The 19770-nt window shown below is 39.7% G+C and overlaps 1 protein-coding gene across 10 annotated transcripts in view; it reads right to left on the bottom strand.

Moving 5' to 3' along the window:
• The window catches only part of PLXNB2 (plexin B2), a 262497-nt gene that overhangs the window by 84586 nt on the left and 158141 nt on the right, over positions 1–19770 (bottom strand). Inside the window, exon 5 of one of the 10 annotated variants that reach the window (XM_051795629.1) lies at positions 16230–16267. The exons of the other annotated variants lie outside the window; for them this stretch is intronic. The gene's annotated coding sequence lies outside the window, so the exon portion shown is untranslated. The remainder of the gene's footprint in view (positions 1–16229; positions 16268–19770) is intronic. 10 annotated transcript variants of the gene reach the window in all.

Below are 19770 nucleotides of genomic sequence, written 5' to 3'. Positions count from 1 at the left end.
CTGCACTTTCATTTTCAAAGCTAGTCATGGAATTCCTTGATCTGATGAGTGAAGAACCTGTAAATTTATATGAAATCTCAAGTTAAATCTGAAAATATCTGGAAGTCTGAATAGAAAGAAAACAATAAAACCACAGAAAAGACAGGAGAAACATTTAACAAAACAATCTAACAGGTAAAAGTCTTGTAGGAGGAGGAAAAGAGCATAAAATACCAAAATAAGAAACTGAAAAAATAAAATAAAACTTTAAAAATTAATAAAGAGGGAACCATGCTCCTGTGCCAGCTATTACTTCTGTTTTGGTAGGAGTAATAGATTCTGGTGGGATATGAAAGACAATGCTTGAAACATCATTTATAATGGATAACTAAGATTAAACATCAACAACCTGGATGCAAAAGTTCGAACAGGAGGGAAGGACTCTTTTGAGCACAAGCCATCTGTCAGCTCCCCAAACCAACTTTGCATTGCCAGCAATGTGGAAAGACAATTCCTGACCTCTAGTATTGACTGTGTTTTTCTTCTCTATGGAGAAAATTCTTGTGCAATGGTGAGAACGACTTCCCTAAAAGCAGAGTGATTTGAAAACCCCAAAACCCTACTAAATGTAACTCAGGATAATAATGAAGACTAAACAGAGGGCTAACTTCAATCTTGTTTTGCTGAAGCTCCTATCATGTCACAAAATGGGTAGGTAACTAAAATAACACCAAAGACAAGACAGTTCATCCCCAACAGCTGAAGTCTGACTTTCTAATGATAGATTGACCTCCTATGAGAGTGACCCAGAAAAAGCTAAGAGTTATAATCTCTTCTTCAGACACGTAGACTTCAGTATATGCTTTGCAATGTAAAGTGTTGTATCTCTTTACAACAACAGGAGACCTGCTCTAAGGAACCTAGAATTCTTCAGAATTCCTCTCTTCTTTTCTTAATGGTCCCAAGGACTTCAATTTTCCAAACAGGCTTTGATCCCAGCTTACATCTCCATGGCTAAATGATACGTGATAATGCACGTAATCTAGTTTCAGATATTATCCTTACTGTTATCTGCAATGAAATAAAAAAACAGTTTGACATACTCTTGCAATGTTGTTTCATAACAGTTTTATAATTCTATTATCTATTGCCAAAGGAACAAACGTAGAAGAATTGAGATTCATTTGTTCATGTTTTTCCCACAAAGTAATTATTTTTAGATTATTTTAATCTCTGCTCTCAGTACAAAAAACCCCTCCATAAATAGCTCTACTTACACAATATCCCTCAAATTAATGGAAAGTAATTTATTGTACCTAAACTTCTACATTCGGTTCACCTCCATGTTAACTTATTTCAGTGGATTGAAAAAACTCATTTTGTCCATTGTTGGCACCCAGGACACAAAGACTGCACTTGCAATACATCTGCTTTTGTCCTACAGGTGAAGACAAAGAGTCTTGTTGGTTCATGCCAGAGCCAGGATTTAAGGACAAGTATGTTTCACACCTCTAAACCAGACCCTTAGAAGAGTAATTAATCTCTCTGCATAAAAACGGGTAATGTTTCCTCCCTACTATTTTCTGTCTTGTTTACTTTTAAAATTTTGGACTTAAATTATTCAGAACTACATGCACTTTCCATTAACTGTGCCTTATCTTTTTTGTTGTCTGTTTGTTTTAGTTATTTTCTCCATGCCACCCTGTCTCATGCCAAACCATCAGGTTATCTCAGATCTCTATGCAAGGTAACAGTTCCTCATTCTCTATACTTATTAGTTTCACTTTCCACCTCCCCTTCAAAACAAACAGTAAACAAAAATTTAATATACTCTGAAAGATTCAGAATTAAACTCTCATTCATTTCTCAAATAGCAGGCTTAAGAAAAGAAAAAAGCAAACAGAATGAAATGAGATGCACTACAACCACATCGCATTTTCACCTCATCTTAACTGAACTGGGAAACAGCCGCTGGAAGAATCCTGCTATGACCAGCTGATGTGGTAGGAATGACAGCGCTGCTATTAACACAGATGCCCTACTGAATTAGGTGCTATGGGGATGTATCATGCAACAGTTTCCTGCTGTGAAAAACTTTTGCTTTAAATGAACAAGTCACAGAAACACAAGAGAAAACGAGTAAAAAGTGTGAGCTGCAGTATGGAGTCCATGATATTCTGCACAGGAAATATATTTCCAATGGCTTTAATCACATACTGTATTTACACACAGGCCTGGGTGGATTACTCAAAGTTAACTCTTGGTCCTGAGAGCTGACATACACTCTCCACCCTCAATTTGCACTTTGTTTTAAGGCCTTGGCAGACTCAGGATAAAAGAAGACCAACAGAGCATTTGACCATATAATTTTTTCCTCTCTCTCAAAGTCTTGTCTCCATCCTGTCTCTTGTCCCCCATGCTGCTGCTTACAAGAAATATGAAATTTTAGAAGCTATGTGCAGGAAACACAGGGCACCCAGGAGAACTCTTCATACAGGGGAACTGCCCTAAAGTGACACTGTGTTGGAATGACACAGCTATCAGAGCTCTGCCCCACAGCTAGATCAATTTTAATGTTAGTATCCATAACTTTATATCTTTCTACTCAAGCAAGACCAATAACCTTAAGTAACAGCCAATTCTTCAAAAGATATGCAGAAAAAAGGAGTATCTACAATCTACAAGCACAAAGTGAGCTTCAAAATGACTTCGCATTATTATATACACCCCTAAAAATTAGCCCTGGCAGTGTGCTGACATGAATGTGGCAGGTGTTTTCCTCCTTCACTGCCTGTATACACTTCCTGTATACAGATCTGTTGGATCTGTATACAGGAACCTTCAATTTTCAGCCAACCCCCATCACTTTAGCTTTCGATATATCTTTAGCTTAATGTTAATTAATTTCTTATATTTGTTTCAGCTGAAGTGAAATAGTACCAAATTTTGCCTGAAACTGGAATAAGTGAGAACTAAAACAAGAGTTATTCCTCAAAACAATGGACAAGAAAATTTTCAGTGAAGGAATAATCTCACCAGTTTAGCTTCTGTGGTGTTTTTTGCAGAGTATTTCTTCACTAACCACATAAATTCTGGTCTAGAGACAAGTGCTTCTGCCAAACAAGGCAGATAACAATATGCTTTAACAGCAAGCAATGCAAAGAACTGTGTTTTCCTTGAAACTTTCCCCTAATCAGGGAGACAGTGATCTTCCAAAAGATCCAAAAGACAATTAAACTGGAAAAAAAATTGGCAAAAAGACTCAGAAATTGCAACACAAAAGAGGTAAAATCCAAAGAATGCACCCAAATGGCATAGATATTTGGGGAAAGATTAATTAAATTTCTCTTTCCTCTAATTTTTGTAACTTTTTAGCTTCCAGTAGGTTTTCCACAGGTGGAAAAGAATTCAGCTTTTGTTTTTAAGCTCAAAGGAATTCAGAATAGAAACTGGAGAACATGTGAGAAGCAGGGGATGAGTAGATTTTCAGCCTGGATTTCAAAGCTTCTACTTCTGTGAGAACTGCAGGTAAATGTGAGCACTCTCTTCCCCAGTCCCAACGTTTATTACTATTTCCTAAAACAAATGAACAATGGAGCTCACTGGTTTAGAGAATGAAATACCTGAAACAACACTCTGCAGGATTCAAACCCATTTTCTAAGAGCATGGCAACATGTTAGAAAGGTTTTTGACAGAGAGGAACAACTTTCTTTGGTATACACTATGCCATACATCCAAAATTGGTTTAGTAGAACCACTGAGAATAGTGATCGCTGTGATGGTGTCCATCCCTTTATTTGTGACATTTTGCTGTTAGTAAATGGGACCTGTGCGTCAGTAAACTGCAGGAGGTCATGCTGTGGGAAATGAGAAACCAATATCCACTTCATAAGATGTTGTGGTAGCCTGTACTGCTCAAAAGGAGTCATTTTCCTTCTCTTTCACTTCTCCTCAAAACACAGTTTGCTAAGATATATAGTGTGTCTTCGCACAGGGCAAACAATCCCATCTGGTCAAACTGCTGGTAAAGTGGCAAAAAACGGACAAATACTTTTAATACTGACTCTTTTCCTGATGTGGAAGACAAAACTTTTGCTTGCTTTCAAAAGATAAATTCTCAATTGTTTTTCTTTTTTTTTTTTTGAGCAATTTTTAATAATGTAAGATTTCTTTTTTAAAAAATGTGTAATAGTCATATTGACATGGATCTTCTTTTACAAGGACTGGTTGAAAATCATGGATTTGCCAAGGAAATAATGAATGTTATGACGTCAGATCCTGAGCATTCTGTTAGTGTTTTTCTGCAATCCCTGGGAAAAACAAATGGAAGACATATGGAACCACAAATTTAGGTTACTGAAAACCAGGGTTTCCTATACCATGGTTTCATCTGGTGAGAATGAGCCACAGTGCCCACCAAACCATTCTGTCACTCCCCTCCTTGGCTAAACAGGATGAGAAAAATATGATGAAAGGCTCAGGGGCTGAGATTACTCATCAATTACTGTGACAGGCCAAACAGCTGCAACATGAGGAAATTATTTTAATTTACTGCCAGTCAAAATCAGAGTATGATAATGAGAAATAAAATCAAACTTCAAAAAACATTTTCCCCACACACTCCCTTTTTCCTGGGCTCAACTTTACTCCTGAGTTCTCTACCTTCTCTCCACAAGCAGTGCAGGGAGATGGAGAATGGGAGGCATGGTCAGTTCATCACGTTTTCTCTGCCACTCCTTCCTCATCACACTCTTCCCCTGCTCCAGCATGGGGTTCCTCCCTCAGGAGACTGTCCTCCATGGACTTCTCCAATGTGAGTCCTTCCCACAGGCTGCAGTTCTTTATGAACTGCTCCAGTGCCTCGAGCCGCTCTTCCCCCACCTTCACGGACCTTGGTGTCTGCAGGGTTGTTTCCTTCATATTTTTTTACTCCTCTCTCCTGGCTTTTGTTGCACAGTGGTTTTTTTCCCCTTCTTAAATCTGTTATCCCAGAGGCACTACCATCATTGCTGGTGGGCTTGGCCTTGGCCAGTCACAGGTCTGTCCTGGAGCCAGCTGGCATTGGCCTTGTTGGACACTGGGGAAGCATCTGGCAGCTTCTCACAGATGCCACCCCTGTAGTGCCCCACTACCAACACCTTGCTATGCAAACCCAATACACCTATACCATGGTTTCAACTAGCAAGAAAGAGCCATACTCTGGTCCTAAGAGGAATAAACCTATCTCTTGTACCTGCAGCATCAGCAGAGGCCAGCAGTGTCTGGGAGAGGAGAGCGTGCCCTGTATGGCTTCCTTGGGATACGAGCATGGGCAACAAAATGTCTTCATCACTCTGGAGACTTTCATCTTTCATAAGTTCTGAGGTATCATCAGCAAAAAAAGCTCAGATAACCACTCACTGAGATAGCCCATTAACCCAAGTGGACACCGAGGCATTCTACAGCCAGGTTAGCTGGAAGCTCAAGGGCAAAGGGATGTATTTGAAAGGATAAGGAATGAGCCAGATGGAATTCTAAGGACTTTTTTTGACTTTTGCTTAAAAGTCATCCCTTCATATAAAGAAAAAAGATGAGTTTTGACAACCTGTACAACCAATAATTTACCAAAGATCACCAACACTCCTCATGTCTCACGGTCTTCAAAGGGTTAGGGAGGAGATTAAACAAGGTATCTCATCCACCTCTAGTATCCCTGGCAATTACAGTAAAACAGTATTGCCACATACAAACTGGCCACCCACCCACCCAGAGATGTTTTCCTGTCCCAACATGGAAAAGGTTTCTCCAGGCATTGGAATTGAATTAACAGCTGAGGAGCACAATTGCTTTTTACAGTAGGTCATGTATCCACCAGCATCCCAGCATGCTCATGCCAAGGACTCTCATGAACTTGGTTCAAAACCGGCAGGGTTGTGACAAAAGTTTAAGAGAGGCAAACAGCTAGCAAATTCAGAGTTCATATTAATAATTAAGTTATTAGCTTCAAGCTAAATTAATAGCACTATTAGTAGTCTGAATAAAAACCTTTCATCCATGCACACCTGAACTCCAAAGTATTTAATATTCTGATCTAGATCCAAATTTAGAACAAGATGGAGCCACGTGAGTCTTAATTTTTCAACTAGGAGTCGCTCAAAAGAGCATTAACAACAGGTAATGAGGCTCAGAAAATGCATACTTACAGATTTTGCAATTGCACTCCAGAACTTTCAATAATGTGCTATCTCTGCAACATCAGCAGGTAAACAAAAAAAGAAGAGTAGCACTTTGCAGGTTTATATGCACTCTTCAAAGCAGAGACATGCTACACAAAGCTGAACTCTAGTGAATTCCCTGGTTTATACCAGCTAGACCAAGCAGTATTTTGGTTTTGAAAATCTTTTACACCACGGATTCTGCTGTAGTCCAAGGATAGGGTTTTTTTTGCTGCTCTTAGAAATTGAAACAAAAATCCTTTAAAGTGAAAATATTTTCAAGAGTTCACAGTGTCAAGCAGCTTAAATAAAAAAGTCAATAAAGATAGCTTCTGTGGAGAGACTTCATTCAACAGCATTCACTACCAACAATTACAGATTACAAACCACCCTGAGACAAGGGTAACTTATGCCAGAAAGGTCTCTTTGAATTCTGATTTTTATTATGAAGGCAGATGTTCATATTATCATCCCAAATAAGGGGGTTGCAATCCAGTCCCACTAATGTGAGCAGGAGCACACACAGGGAAGAGAAACACTGCAGAAGCAGATCTGCATTCATGCCTTCCTGGACCACATCTCCCTTTCAGTTTGGGCTTCTACATTCATTCCTCCATCTTTTTGCATTCTCTCAGTAGAAATGAAGCACTCATTTTAATGAGGACTAGCTTTCTCAGTGTTACAAAGATGTAGTTGATCTGCAAGAAAAGCAGCTGAGTGACGCGTTTAATAGCAAGCAGCTGACTTGTCAGGAATCTGAACCCACAGAATCTCCTCTTTGACCTGTTTTGTGGTTTTGTTAAAACCATGAGGTCTCCTAACTAACAAAAATTTAGGTTTTAATTTTATTTTCAATCTCACTGAGCACTAAGCTCAATGATGTCGTATGGACCAACAGCCAGCTGAATCAGTCTGCAGTCAGGACAGGACCACAGGCCACTCTGAACACTCCTGAAGTCACTTATAAACACTTTTATGCTACCTGATCCTGCAAATGGCCAAATATAATTTGGCCCCAAGTGTAAACACCTGCCACAGCTGTCTGAGTTTTGAAGGGGGATGACTCCCTGCAGCAACTGCTGTACAAGGTGGCCATAGAAGCCTGGCAGAAAGCAGGGATAGCCCATGCACACCGACCAGCTCCATGCAAGCCATGGGTTATTTTATGCCTTTCGCAATCCAGGAAAAAAAATTATTTTCTTTTAGCTGAGAGATCTGCAGAAAATGAGAGTCTGGAGCATGGGAAGAAAAATCCCAGGGAGTTAGGATAGCTTTAATTCATTGGCTTTCCTTGCACTAATAAGGGTATTACAGCACAAGGAAAAAAATGCATTTATACTGATAGTAAAAGGAGACTCTGTGTCACCAGCTCCATGCTACAACAACGAATTGCTTGTTTTCAGTGCTAAGGTCATCTTCAAGGACTGGTTTCAGACTTCCCCTGGAAGAAGCAAGAAAGGAGGCGAATTTTCTTCCAGTATGGGGGAATCTGAGCGTGACCATGTAGAAACAAACACAAAGTATTCCAGTTCCTTCCTTGCCAGAACCATTTCTTCCTTGTAATTAACCATTTATCACAAGTACAAAAAATATTCAAATCAAAAGGACACTTTCAGCTCATGTGAAGATTTACTTTCCCTACAAACTGCAAAAAAAGGCCTTGGGAGGTCACAGGCAGGCAATCTGTCTCACTCTCCTCCTCAAAGCAGGAGCACCAATCCACACACTGGATGTCCAGTGCAGCCGCAGCCTTTTGCAGCAGCTCCAGCCCCACTGTGTCAGCAGCTTGAACATGTATGTACCCCTTGCTGACTTGAGCACAGCGAATAGAGAACTGGAAACAGCCAGGGATTTCCTTGCTGTGGTACGACCATGTAGGACAGCACACAGACTTTTAAAGCTGAATGGAATTTTGGCACAAGGAAGAGCCAACATTTTTGTCTTCCTGTTATATTATAATGTTACAGAACTTAATAAAAGAATCATGTATAAACTGCAGTGATAAAGCTGTATGAAATTTAGCCCATAAATCTGTGGGTTAAATCAATTTTAACCTATAAATCAATGAAATGCAAATATGGCAAGTAATTAATAAAGTCTTATGCAACAAAATCCTTTCCTTCCAATTCTACCTCTCACTTAGTGGTTGCTGTGTGATTCCCTGTCTTATGATTATACTGTCTTCTTATTCTTCTGTTTCTCCTGATTTTGTTTTGGTATATGGGTTTAACAGATTCCTGCATTCTTAATTTTCATGTATTTCTCTGTCTGTGCCAGAGATTTATCCAAGACTTCTGAGAGGTGGGACAGAAGCTGTATGAAAATGGGAAGCTGTCAAATGCACTCAATGGAGTACTACAATATATATTGTACTTAGGCAGCTGATAATGCAAGCCACAAAGAGAGAGAGGCAGAGGAGGATGGGGAAAATTCTTGAAATGGAAAGTTTATTGATTGTTTGGAGCCAAGAAACACATAGATGAGAAACAGAGAATTTTTCTGGCTTCTGCTACTGAAGATAAATCACTGGGGTTTGTCTGATTTGTCTTTCTTGGAATTCTTTAAACTTTCATTTGGACCATTTGTATGTCCATGATGGTTTTGCTCATTTTGATTGCTCTGAGATTAAAGTGAAGTTTTTTTGTCTCTGCCCTTCAAATTAATGTTCATGACAGTTTTTAAAAAGCTCTTTTATTTTTCTTGCCTTTCACATCTTTTCTCATCTTCTTACAGCTTCTCCCCACCCCCACCCCTTTTTCTTTTCTTAGGCACAGCTTCCAAGTTTTCCTCTCCTACAGCTGCTGCTACAACAGCTTGAATATTCTTGAGGAAAGTCTCTGATGACAAAGCAGGAGGTGGGAGGAAAAAAAGGAACAGGAACGTTGGGTGATTTTCAAACTTCAACGGGGAGCTCAGACATATTCACTACCTCACTGACATCCTATCTCTTTTCAAACCTTACCTGTGAGCACCTCTTTTGTTTCTTGTCTGCTTTTTCCTTCTTTTTTGTTTCCTCCCGCTTTTTCAGAAACAAGGAAAACATGCTTAACTTTACGGCACCTGCTGATACTACACACTCAATTTTCACTCTAGTTTGGGGAGGAGGAGGGAACGTATGTGCAGAAGAGATGGTGCTGGGTGAATTGGTGTTCTGCCTCAGGAAGCCAAGAAGAGATAGTGGTATATGGTGCAGGTGAAGTAGCCCAGAAGAAACAACAAACTGGGGGGACTGTTTCTGCTCATAGACAGATAACTCCTGCAGCTGGGAAATGGAGGTGGGAGAAGACGGGGATATACATGACAACAGGACAGAAACAGCTTGGAGAAGCAGAAGAGAAGCATAGCAAGAAAGGGCACATGGTAAATATTTGGTAAGGCATTTTTAAGGGAACATGAGTGAAATAGAATCCACAAGAAAGAGTGCTTGCAGGAAATTGAACGTGCTAAAACACACTATAAAGGGTTAAGGACGGAGATGCAAACAAATAGAGAACAGACTGTATGTTACCAAGTTGCATTTGATTGCACTTATTCATTTATGTATTGTAGCTTTTGGTTGCTGCTGGCAAAAAAAAGAATTGCAGCATTTTGACTTGTGTTTAGCTTTTCCTGGTGGTTTCTGTTTTGTTTTAATGAATGCATGATGTTCATCTGAACTAAGAGTGTCCCTGGCTCTAACAGAACAGTGTTGGCTTGCTCTGATCCAAATTGTCTGACAGACTCTGTGTGCACTTCTATTCATTGTATTTCACTCCAAATTTATATGACCAGTTAATCAGTGATTTGCACAAACCTGACAGGAGCACCTACCTGTGCCTGTCTATGTAAGGGCCTGTCAGTAAAAGCACTGTAAAATCATCTTTCTATGGATGCATAAAATATGTTTTCCTCATTTCAGAACTGGCCAACACAGGAACACTTTATTTTAAAAAAGGAGCATGATACAATGAGTGATGAAAATCTATTGCTGGATATTTCACACCAATCGCTGCCTAATCCCTCCAAAACAGAGGTCCTTCCTTTAAAGTTGCAAGCCCTCATTCAAGCATTCATGCTGAACACAAACACTACAATCTCCTCAGAGCAGTTCTAACACACGCATGACAATAATTAATAAAATCAGTCAATTGTGACAGGTGGGCTCAGAACCTTCTCCAGTTGAACTTGTCACCTGGGCCAGGAGCTGTTCATGGTCTGTTTTGAGGGGTCTAGGAGGATTTAGGTGATGTGTAAACTTACAAAGAATCATGGAATGGTTTGAGACAGAAGGGATCTTAAAGATCATCTAGTTCAACTCCCTTGCCGTGGTCAGGACACCTTCCAATAGACCAGGCTGCTCATAGAATCATAGAATATCCTGGGTTGGAAGGAACCTCAAAGATCATCTTGTTCTGACACCCCTGGACAACTTCCACTAGAGCAGGTTGCTCAAAGTCCCATTCAACCTGTCCTTGAACACTTCCACAGATGAGGCATCCACAACTTCTCTGGGCAACCTATTCCAGTGTCTCACCGCTCTTCATTCTTATGCCCAATCTAAACCTATCCTCTTTCAGTTTAAAAACATTGCCCCTTCTGTCACAACAGGTTCTGGTAAAAAGTCTCTCTCCATTTTTCTTTAGAGTCTCCTTTAAGCACCGAACAGGCCTCCCCACCCCTGCAGAGTGCAATTTTTACTTGGAAATGCTACTGTCCAGTAAGTGTACATACATGCATGATTCTTTCCTCTCTGCCCTCAAAAAACCATAGGTCTAAGTCCCAGAATTTGTCCCTGTAATTACTGGTCACAGCTTTACAATTTTCTCCTGTATTCTTAAAGGCTTTCAAGAACCAAGTCATGTTCCTAAAGATCAGAGGATGAAATTTGAGATGCATGGAAATAAATAGCAACAGAAAGCAGACCCCCCAGTAGAGCATACTCCTACCAATGACAAGCCACTGGTTGGGGGACTTATTTATCTGCTTGTCAATATTGTGATCAAACCATTCTCAAATAGTATGTTAACTTAGAACAACTGCAAGACTCAGAAACCTATCTTTAAAAAAAACCAAAAAACAACAGCATCGTTTGTGCTGTAAATAGAACATCTGGTTTTGGTTTCCTAACAATCAGAGTTGACTCTTCCCAAGAACTGGTAACTCTAAACCCTCTGCCCTTGACTGATGAGCTGGGCTAACCATCTCCAAATAAAGGAATGGCATTTCTCACACATCTGGCAGCACAATGCATCTTTAACCTATTGCTTAAACAGGTGCTGCCAAGGTATCCCTAGGAAAAAACACGTGACAAAAGATTCAAACCCACGAGTAAAGCCATTCAAACTGTTACTACTTTCTTACCAGAGGAATTGCAAGACAAGTTGGGTACAGCACTTGCCTCACACACAATCCAGGCTATGGTGATCCCACTTCCTGACCTCATTGTGTTCTGATGTTTTAATAAACGCAAAAGTATGCCCTGCAAAACAGCCAACGCTAACAAACAGAAAATAGGTCTCCACCAAAACTGCTGCTGTAGAGCACAGTGTTATTCTGGTTGTAACAAGATGAGCTTCTTCCGTGTGTTTGTACCAGGGTGGAGAGGTCACTGCAAGGTTGCTTGGCAGCTGGTGGGAACATTTTTCTTCTCACTGGTAAGCACATTTAGATATACAAGTTAGCAGAGCCAATAAGGGCCAGCTACACTATAGAAGGAGAACAGAGAGTAGTGTAAATCCTCCTCCTTGCATGACCAGTTTCATCCCACAGGTCTAAATCTTCAGGCAGCCTCCAAAGACTTCTGCTGGGCAGCTTTCAATATGCATCTTCCAATATGCATCTTCTGAGCTCTTAGGCTAAATGTTTCCTTTATGGCACCCAGTGATGTGGTTAAAAGGTCTAAGCAAGTATATTTTACAATGTTTGCTTTGTACATGAGATACTTCAGTATATCTATATTTAAAATCTGAATTTACAGTAGCTGGTCCCTGTATTTAGAAATTTTGTACAGTAGATAAATTCAAACACAGCCTACACTTTCTATAGGAGAATATATATCTAGGAAAGTCTTCAAACACGATCACCATATATAAACACTTTTAACTGTTTAAAAGCAAATAAGCTGAAAATTTATATGGGTATATTAAGACATAAAATTTATTGCACTGATGTGTAGGGATAATAGAAAATATGCTTCCAAGTGTAATGTCATTGAAAACAGAACCTGCATTCCCCCACAAACAACTGAAGGACAGTCAGAATTCCAGTGTTTAATAAATATGTTCTGAAGCATTTATTTGGATAGTCTTATTTCCAAGTAACAGAATGCCTAGCTCCATTGTTCCAGGAGTACTTCTAAATTTATGTACGGTGTATAAGGAAAGAACAAACTATTATTGCAATAGCTGAAAACTGCAAGTTTTTGTTCAGGCTGTGTATTTCATGAGAGAAGTCCGTCTATGGACTCAAGTAAAAAGGAATGATTTTACGGGCTAGTTTACCCTGTAAAATATTCTCCCTAATCCTTGTGAAAATATACTTCATGCTAATCTTTCTGCCTGAAAGCATTTTTGCAGACAACTTAGAACATTTCTATCACATTTTATTAGCTTTAAGCTGATCTAATTTCTCTAATTTTCATCAGGTTTATTAGGATCTGTCTAGATATCAGGTTTTTATAGTTGATCTGGTCTTATATAAAACCCTCAAACCGGTATATTTTAATTTCCCGAGTGGACATCTGTCTTCATCTGTGTCTTGTAAAGTATGAAGTACCTTCCTGGCCCTTACTTAACTAGCAGCAATGACCTATGGATCAGGTAGTAATAGCATCCAATTAATGAAAATGTGTAATGTAAAGTATTATCAGTCACAGTGCAGCAGAGATATTTGCCCGTTCATGCTGCATGCCCTGGATGTGATATACCAGCAATCTGTAGCTGTGACAGAGTGCTAGCACAAGAATAAATTCCTACCCCTTGGCGTGGTCTTCTCAATGTTAATTTCTAAAGACATTCAAAAGCTAATATTTTGTGCATTTATGATAGACATTAGAAACATTGTAACTTCAAGCTTTAAATAAGCCTACCATCAAGCTCATGACAGTAGGATAACCATGGAGGCTCGTTAAACATGCAAGGCTAGAACCTGCTGGGCACAGGAAAGCTTTGAAGCACAGGAAACTTGCCTGTTGAATACTTTGCCCTTCCAAACAAAGCTAGAAACCAGTCCAAGAGGACAGAAATCCCATTTCAACACCTGGAAATTGCAGTATGACTGAGTCTTCAACAAGAGACGAATTTCCATCAAGTTTTTGCTGTATCTGTACAGCACCTGTAGAGTCACATCAGAGGAATCTTCACTCCAAGGCATAAATGAATTGTATGCCCTATGATGCTTTGCAGGTCATTTTTTGATACAAACTACCATCAAATAACTATGCAACATCCACAGGAAACAACAAAAGTTGCACATTGGTATCTGAGCACAGATTTCTCTCACAAGCTTCCTGTAGTACTTGAATGATGACATAAAGAAAAGCCAGTAGGAAACTCATACTCTACTATTCTCCATTTGTTTGACGGGAGAAGGGCAGGCATGAGCTGTAACTGACAGAGAGATTCAGAAATGAGTTACTAAAGTACTGAAATGTAAGGATATCTGAGATTATGAAGATAATTCTTTGATTATCTCTGAAATCCATGTTTGCTTGCTCTGAGAAGTCAATAGTAACCACCAAGGCTTTGTCTCGACTGGTTCTGTATCAGCATCTGTAAAAAACTAGAGTTCATTCATGCTGAGTACACTGCAACTTGATACAGTTAACATGACTGGCAAATGATCTATTATTGATTCAAAGAAAGATTGCACAGAAAAAGCTTGGTGCCAAAAGGTGAAACCATGCTCGACAAGAGACTTGAGCAAGGAGGCTACTGCACTATGAAGCTGAGCAAGTTGAAGCCTTGATGTCTTGAGGCTTGAAGCCTCAAAGACAGTACAAGCCTCAAAGTCTCCTGGCAGCAGTACCAGTGTTTTTATTCCTTTGCAAACTATGTAAGACCTGGGGGTGAAAAACATTACATAAAATGAGAACTTATCTCATGGCAAGATTTAAAAAAAACAAAACAAGCACCCAGAGAACTCTGGTACGTTGCTTAAATCAGCCGTAGTACTACACTTTCCTTAAAGTTTGGGGTAAACATCTTCAGGCAGAAAAATCACAAGCATTTCAGACAAAAAATATGTCTTTCCACTTAGCTTTCAAACTGGAGTGCCTATAAAGGACAATCACTCCCCTTTGGCTTGTCCCTGCTCACAGCAACTAGGGGAAGGCCCAAAGTCCATCACCACTTCCAGCTCTGCTACCTTACAGGGAGGAAGATGGAGCCAGGACTCTGCCTCTTGTTTTGGTCTCCATCACCGAAAGGGTTTATAACAGTCGCCTCTTGGCTTCAGGTCTAACCCTACATGGCCATTAAAAATGATGTGCAAGAGCACTATTTCCATGCATTCCAGAAAGAACTATGGTTGTGCAGCAGGAAAACTGTTGTCCAAATTAGTACACATTGCCCAGTATATGGTCAGCCACCCTACTCTCCCTGCTAACTTGATGTTGGAAAGCACCCTCTGTCACCAAAACAGCAAGAAATTCTCATATAGTCTCACCCACTGACTTTAGAGAAAGCACTGAATTACCTTTTGAGAAAAAAAGACAACACATTTTTTGCTCCAACATTCATAGATTTGCACTGTTTATCCCATGATCTGATATGTAGCAGTCTGTAAAAGTACACAGTTAGATGAGCATGCTTACTGAAGTTTCAATTTTACATATACTTATTTGACTCATTTGTTTTTTAAATAAGGTTTTGAAATAAGGCACTTAAATACTTTAAAGCCAATATTTAACATTTAGATTTGTTTAGACTGAATATAAATATTTATTTAGACAGAGTTAGGCTTATGTCAAACAAGAGTATTCAGCTAAATTGATATAGTCATTCAGTAACATTAAACTAACTTGGAAATTCAGACAAGCCTTTGAAAAGTAAAAGCATTAACAGTGCACAAAGATTTACAGAAAAGAATGAAATGAGAACATGGTGAGTATAATTTTTTTTTCTCTCTTCAGAAGCTGGCCAACCTCTGGGACATCTCTCCCCCTAGTACAACCATCCAGAAGACAGAGTTATAGGGAAACTGCCTACAAAGTGGAATGGGGATTAGAATTGCATGTGTTGGGTGCTTTTGTTACTTTTTAGCATCACACTGAAAAAATTGATCCCTGATGTTGAAGGTAGTAACACTGGTGGGATTCAAATACTCTAGACATTAACGAAATCCCTCTCATTTTCTGGCAAAGGATTTACACTGTCCCTACTTGCACTTCACAGTGCCTTCAGCAAGAGAGGCAGGGGTTTAATATTGAAGGTCTGCAAGTATTCAGACTGAGGAGGTTGTAATTCAAACAGCAAAGGAAGCTCACTGTTCTCAGCCTCACCAGTATGTACAGCATACTCGCTGACAAAGGAAGAGCTAGGGGAGGGGGACGGACCCCTACCTCCATAGACAAAAGAAAAAAAATCAACAAGACAGCTACACTACTGATTTCAGATGCCACTGAGATGCATCTGAGTACATCTAGAAAAAAACCCACCAGGCTCCATTACGTCATTAAACAAACATCTACCCTCTCAAAACCAGCTCTGATCAGCAGGACTGCTGTTTGCTTATTTGAAAAGGTTCCTTACCTTGTAATGTCTTTTTCATTTCCTTTCAGTCTAGGAAGTCCAAGAACCACTGACAAAGCAATCTACCATACTTTGCTAGATGGTTGATTTCACCCTACCAGGCACCAGAAACACCAAGGTCTCAATGCAACATCTGCAGTCCTGGTCCCTGTCACACAGCAAGCACAGTTCATAGAGCTTGAGGAAGCGCACTGGGTATCTTACAGATGACACCAATGTAATATTTCATTAAGGTTTGTATTAGCCTTTAAGTAAAAGCAGGACAGGAAAATAAAATCTACTTGGGAGAGGTAACCACCTTTGTCTAGAAGAATCAATGTTCCTTACCTGCTCCATCACTGCATCAGTATGGGATGGCCATCAACCTGTTGTAGATGCATATGGAGAAACTTAATTTCTAGTTCAAGCCAGGGCACTCTCTTTCATGCATTCTGGAGTACTATAAAAATATTCATATAAAATTCCCACAGTGATGTAGGTAGCCTGACAGGGATCAGCACTTTTATTAATAATGCTTTATTTAAACTTACTGGAAATGTTATTTGATTTATGAAGTCCTTTGCAAGCTTCAGTGATTTGCACAAAATCACTATGGTCTGTGCTTAATGATTTGGGTGACATAGTACTTACTGTCCTATCATCACCAACCCTACCCAAAAACATCTTTTGACATATGACCTTGTCTAATTAAATAAACAGAACTATTTAGATAGGCAGAAGATAATTATAAGGACTGGATGCTGGCCAGCTCAGTGAAGCAGGAGTACCATTCTTCAAAAAAAAACTTTATGTTTTTTAGCAAATTTAATGACTGGAAGCTTTCAAGAGCTTTGGACTTTACTACATCTAGCTAAGAAACATCCAAGTGCATGGCATTCCCTTCATACCACAGTGGGTGACAGTTGTGAGGTCTTGGGCAAGACTGCTTCTTTCAAAAAGATGTCTGGAAATAAACAGCTTTCTAACCTGCTCCTTTCTAGCCCTATTTATCTATATCTTAGTTGGATCCTTTTTATTTGAATGAAGAATAAGAATCAGGACTGTGCTACTTTCACATCTTTTTTTTTTTGTTGTTGTTTTTTTTAATTCTGGGGAATTGTCAAATCCCATTTCTTATAGAAGGATTTCAATGGTTTTTCACTATCTCTAACTTATTTGCCAGGGCTTCCTGTTTTTAATGGAAGATAGATTGGGAAGAAAGAGGACAGTGAATAATAGTGCAATAACTTAGAAATAAGTCACTTCTTAATTGTTCCATTACAATTACTAGAAAAACTATTTTCCTGCATGGTAAAGCCTTGATGACAGGGCCCAGTAACAGCAGAGGGAAGAAAAAGGTCTTGTCTCTTCTGTGTGAAGCTGGACAGTTACAGACATTTCTTTTTGTGTATTTAAACTAATCTTTTTTTCCATATAAATATGAGATCTATCACATGGTCATTTCCCACTGAGGTTCCCAAGTGAGCCTGTGCCAGTGCTCCCCCATCCCACCCACCCAAAGGACTTCACCGTGAAAAATCCCTGACTTCTTTCAGAGGGAACAGGATGGAGCAAGAATGAATGAAATGTTTGTAAGGGCCTCATCCTATCTGAGTGTCCTTTCAAATCTCAGCCACCAGTTGGCCCTACACTGAGCTTTTTGTTCCTGGCATGTCTGAAAGAGGTCTGAGCATTAGTTTAGCCTACTCTGGCAAGTCATTCTTCAAAAGCCTTTTTTAGCCTGCTTAATTGCATTGAAATTTTTATACTAAACCGGTCAATGTTAAAAATCTTTTCTAATGTTCTTTCTTTGGACAGCATGCCAGCTTTACAGAATTATAGAATGGTCTGGGTTGGAAGGGACCTTCAAATACCACCTAGTTCAGCCCCCCTGCCATGGGCAGGGACATCTACCAATAGACCACACTGCTCAAAGCCCCATTCAACCTGACCTAGGACACTTCCAGGGCTGGAGCATCCAGAACTTCTCTGGGCAACCTGTTCCAGTCTCACCACTCTCAGAAAATTTTTTTTTTCATATGTACAATCTAAAGTTACCCTCTTTCACTTTAAAATTGCTTCCCCTTGTCCTGTCACTACAGGCCTTGGTAAAACATCTTTAGCTCTCTTTCTTATAACCCCCTTTTATATACTGGAAGGTTGCTGTAAAATAAGGTCTACCCAGAGCCTTCTCTCCTTCAGGCTGAACAATCCCAACTCTATCAGCCATCTTTCCAGCAGAGGTGTTCCAGTCCTCTGACCATTTCTGTGGTCCTCCTCTGGACCCGCTCTAACAGGTCCATGTCTGTACTGGAGACCCCTGAGCTAGACACAGAACTCCAGGTAAGCTGCATTTTGAATGATGTTTCCTCATTTCCAATAGCCTCCCTGACCCAGAGTGCAGATGCTCCACCTGCCTTTCCTGCCCCTGGCCATTCAAAAAACATTCAACGACCCCAGGCTTTCAGTCTCCCAGCTGCCCCCAAGGGTTTAACTTTCCCCACTCCCTCTAAAAATCTTCCTCCTTGTACACTGAATGCAAATATATAAGATTTTTAATTTTTGTACCCCATGCTGTGGAAAAAAAAAAAGGCAAAGAAAAGCTGGAAGCTGCTGCACGCATGCCATGCCTTCCCTGCAGCTCTGGTTTCAGCTGAGTCCTGGCCTTTGCGCCTTCAGAAAATCACTACTTTTATATCGTGATAAGACCCAGGTGTCCCAGTGCAATCCAGAACACAGACAGACACAACCCAAGGTGTGGAGGCAAACTCACTTTGCTCATGACTGACAAGCAAATGCCACATCCCTTGTCCCTTCTGAAACATCCCTCAGCGCAAACCTTCCCCAAACACATATTCAATTTACATATTATTTAATAACACCCCAGTACAAAGGAACAGCTATCACAAGAAAGTATTCAGTTCTGACTTCTGAAATGATTTTGGTAAACTTCTTTTCCCCCCACTCACGTATGGTTGGGACTAATTAGAGAGAAGCTTCCTGTTCAAAGGAGCAGTCTTTCCACATCCATTGCCACACCTCAATATGGACAGTGTTTTAAGCCACGATTAAGATTTGAGATTCCATCCAATTGATACAAGAGGAAAATTATCCTTTTAGCAGGTTACTAAAAGCACACTGGCTTCTGTTGTCCACATTGGATCTTGAAAATTGACTGCCTGTGTGGAACTCAACATTTTATACTACTGCAGAAATGGAGCAGAATTAGGAAACAACTATTGATAAGTATAAAAGTGTGGCACCATAAAAGCCCCATGCATAAGACCAGTCTAAGGAGAAAGAAATAAAGAAAACCCCCAGCCTTCATTTTTCTGTTTTTTTTTTTCTTGGTTGCACAGTTGGAAATTAATTCCCTGCTGTTTCATATTTCCTATACTGATTAAAAGTGTTATCTACTGCATTATTCTCCTCAAGGCTTGGATTTGCTAGGTGAAAGCATCATTAGAAACAACAGGGCTGATGTAGGGAAATAGGGCTGAATTGAAGAATTCTTTCACAATATAAGTAGTAAAACGTATTTTTCCAAATAACATTTTATACACAGTAGAAATTGCTTTTCCACATCAAAGTCAAGACACATTCAAATAATGAATTAGTGCAAGAGCCTCAAGGATAAGGTATTTACATTTCTAGGAACAAATGGACTTGTAACAAGCAATACTGGGTATTAATCCTGGTAAGCATGAAAACATGGTTTTCTGGGAAAGTTTCTGAACATCTTTTTGCCCTCAGAAACTAGCAGAATCAAGTATTGCACACGTCAAGAGAGCTATACATCTCAGTGTAGAAAAGGAATCAGAAGTTTCTTTGAGTTAAACCTCTCACTTTCTCATCTAGGAGAAACTTTAAAGTATCAATAGTCTCACCA

The sequence above is a fragment of the Manacus candei genome, unplaced genomic scaffold (genome assembly GCF_025592945.1).
Source record: "Manacus candei isolate 608988 ecotype Guabito, Panama unplaced genomic scaffold, ASM2559294v1 h1tg000043l, whole genome shotgun sequence".
NCBI classification, from domain to species: domain Eukaryota; kingdom Metazoa; phylum Chordata; class Aves; order Passeriformes; family Pipridae; genus Manacus; species Manacus candei.
This window is presented reverse-complemented; position numbering and strand designations above follow the sequence as displayed.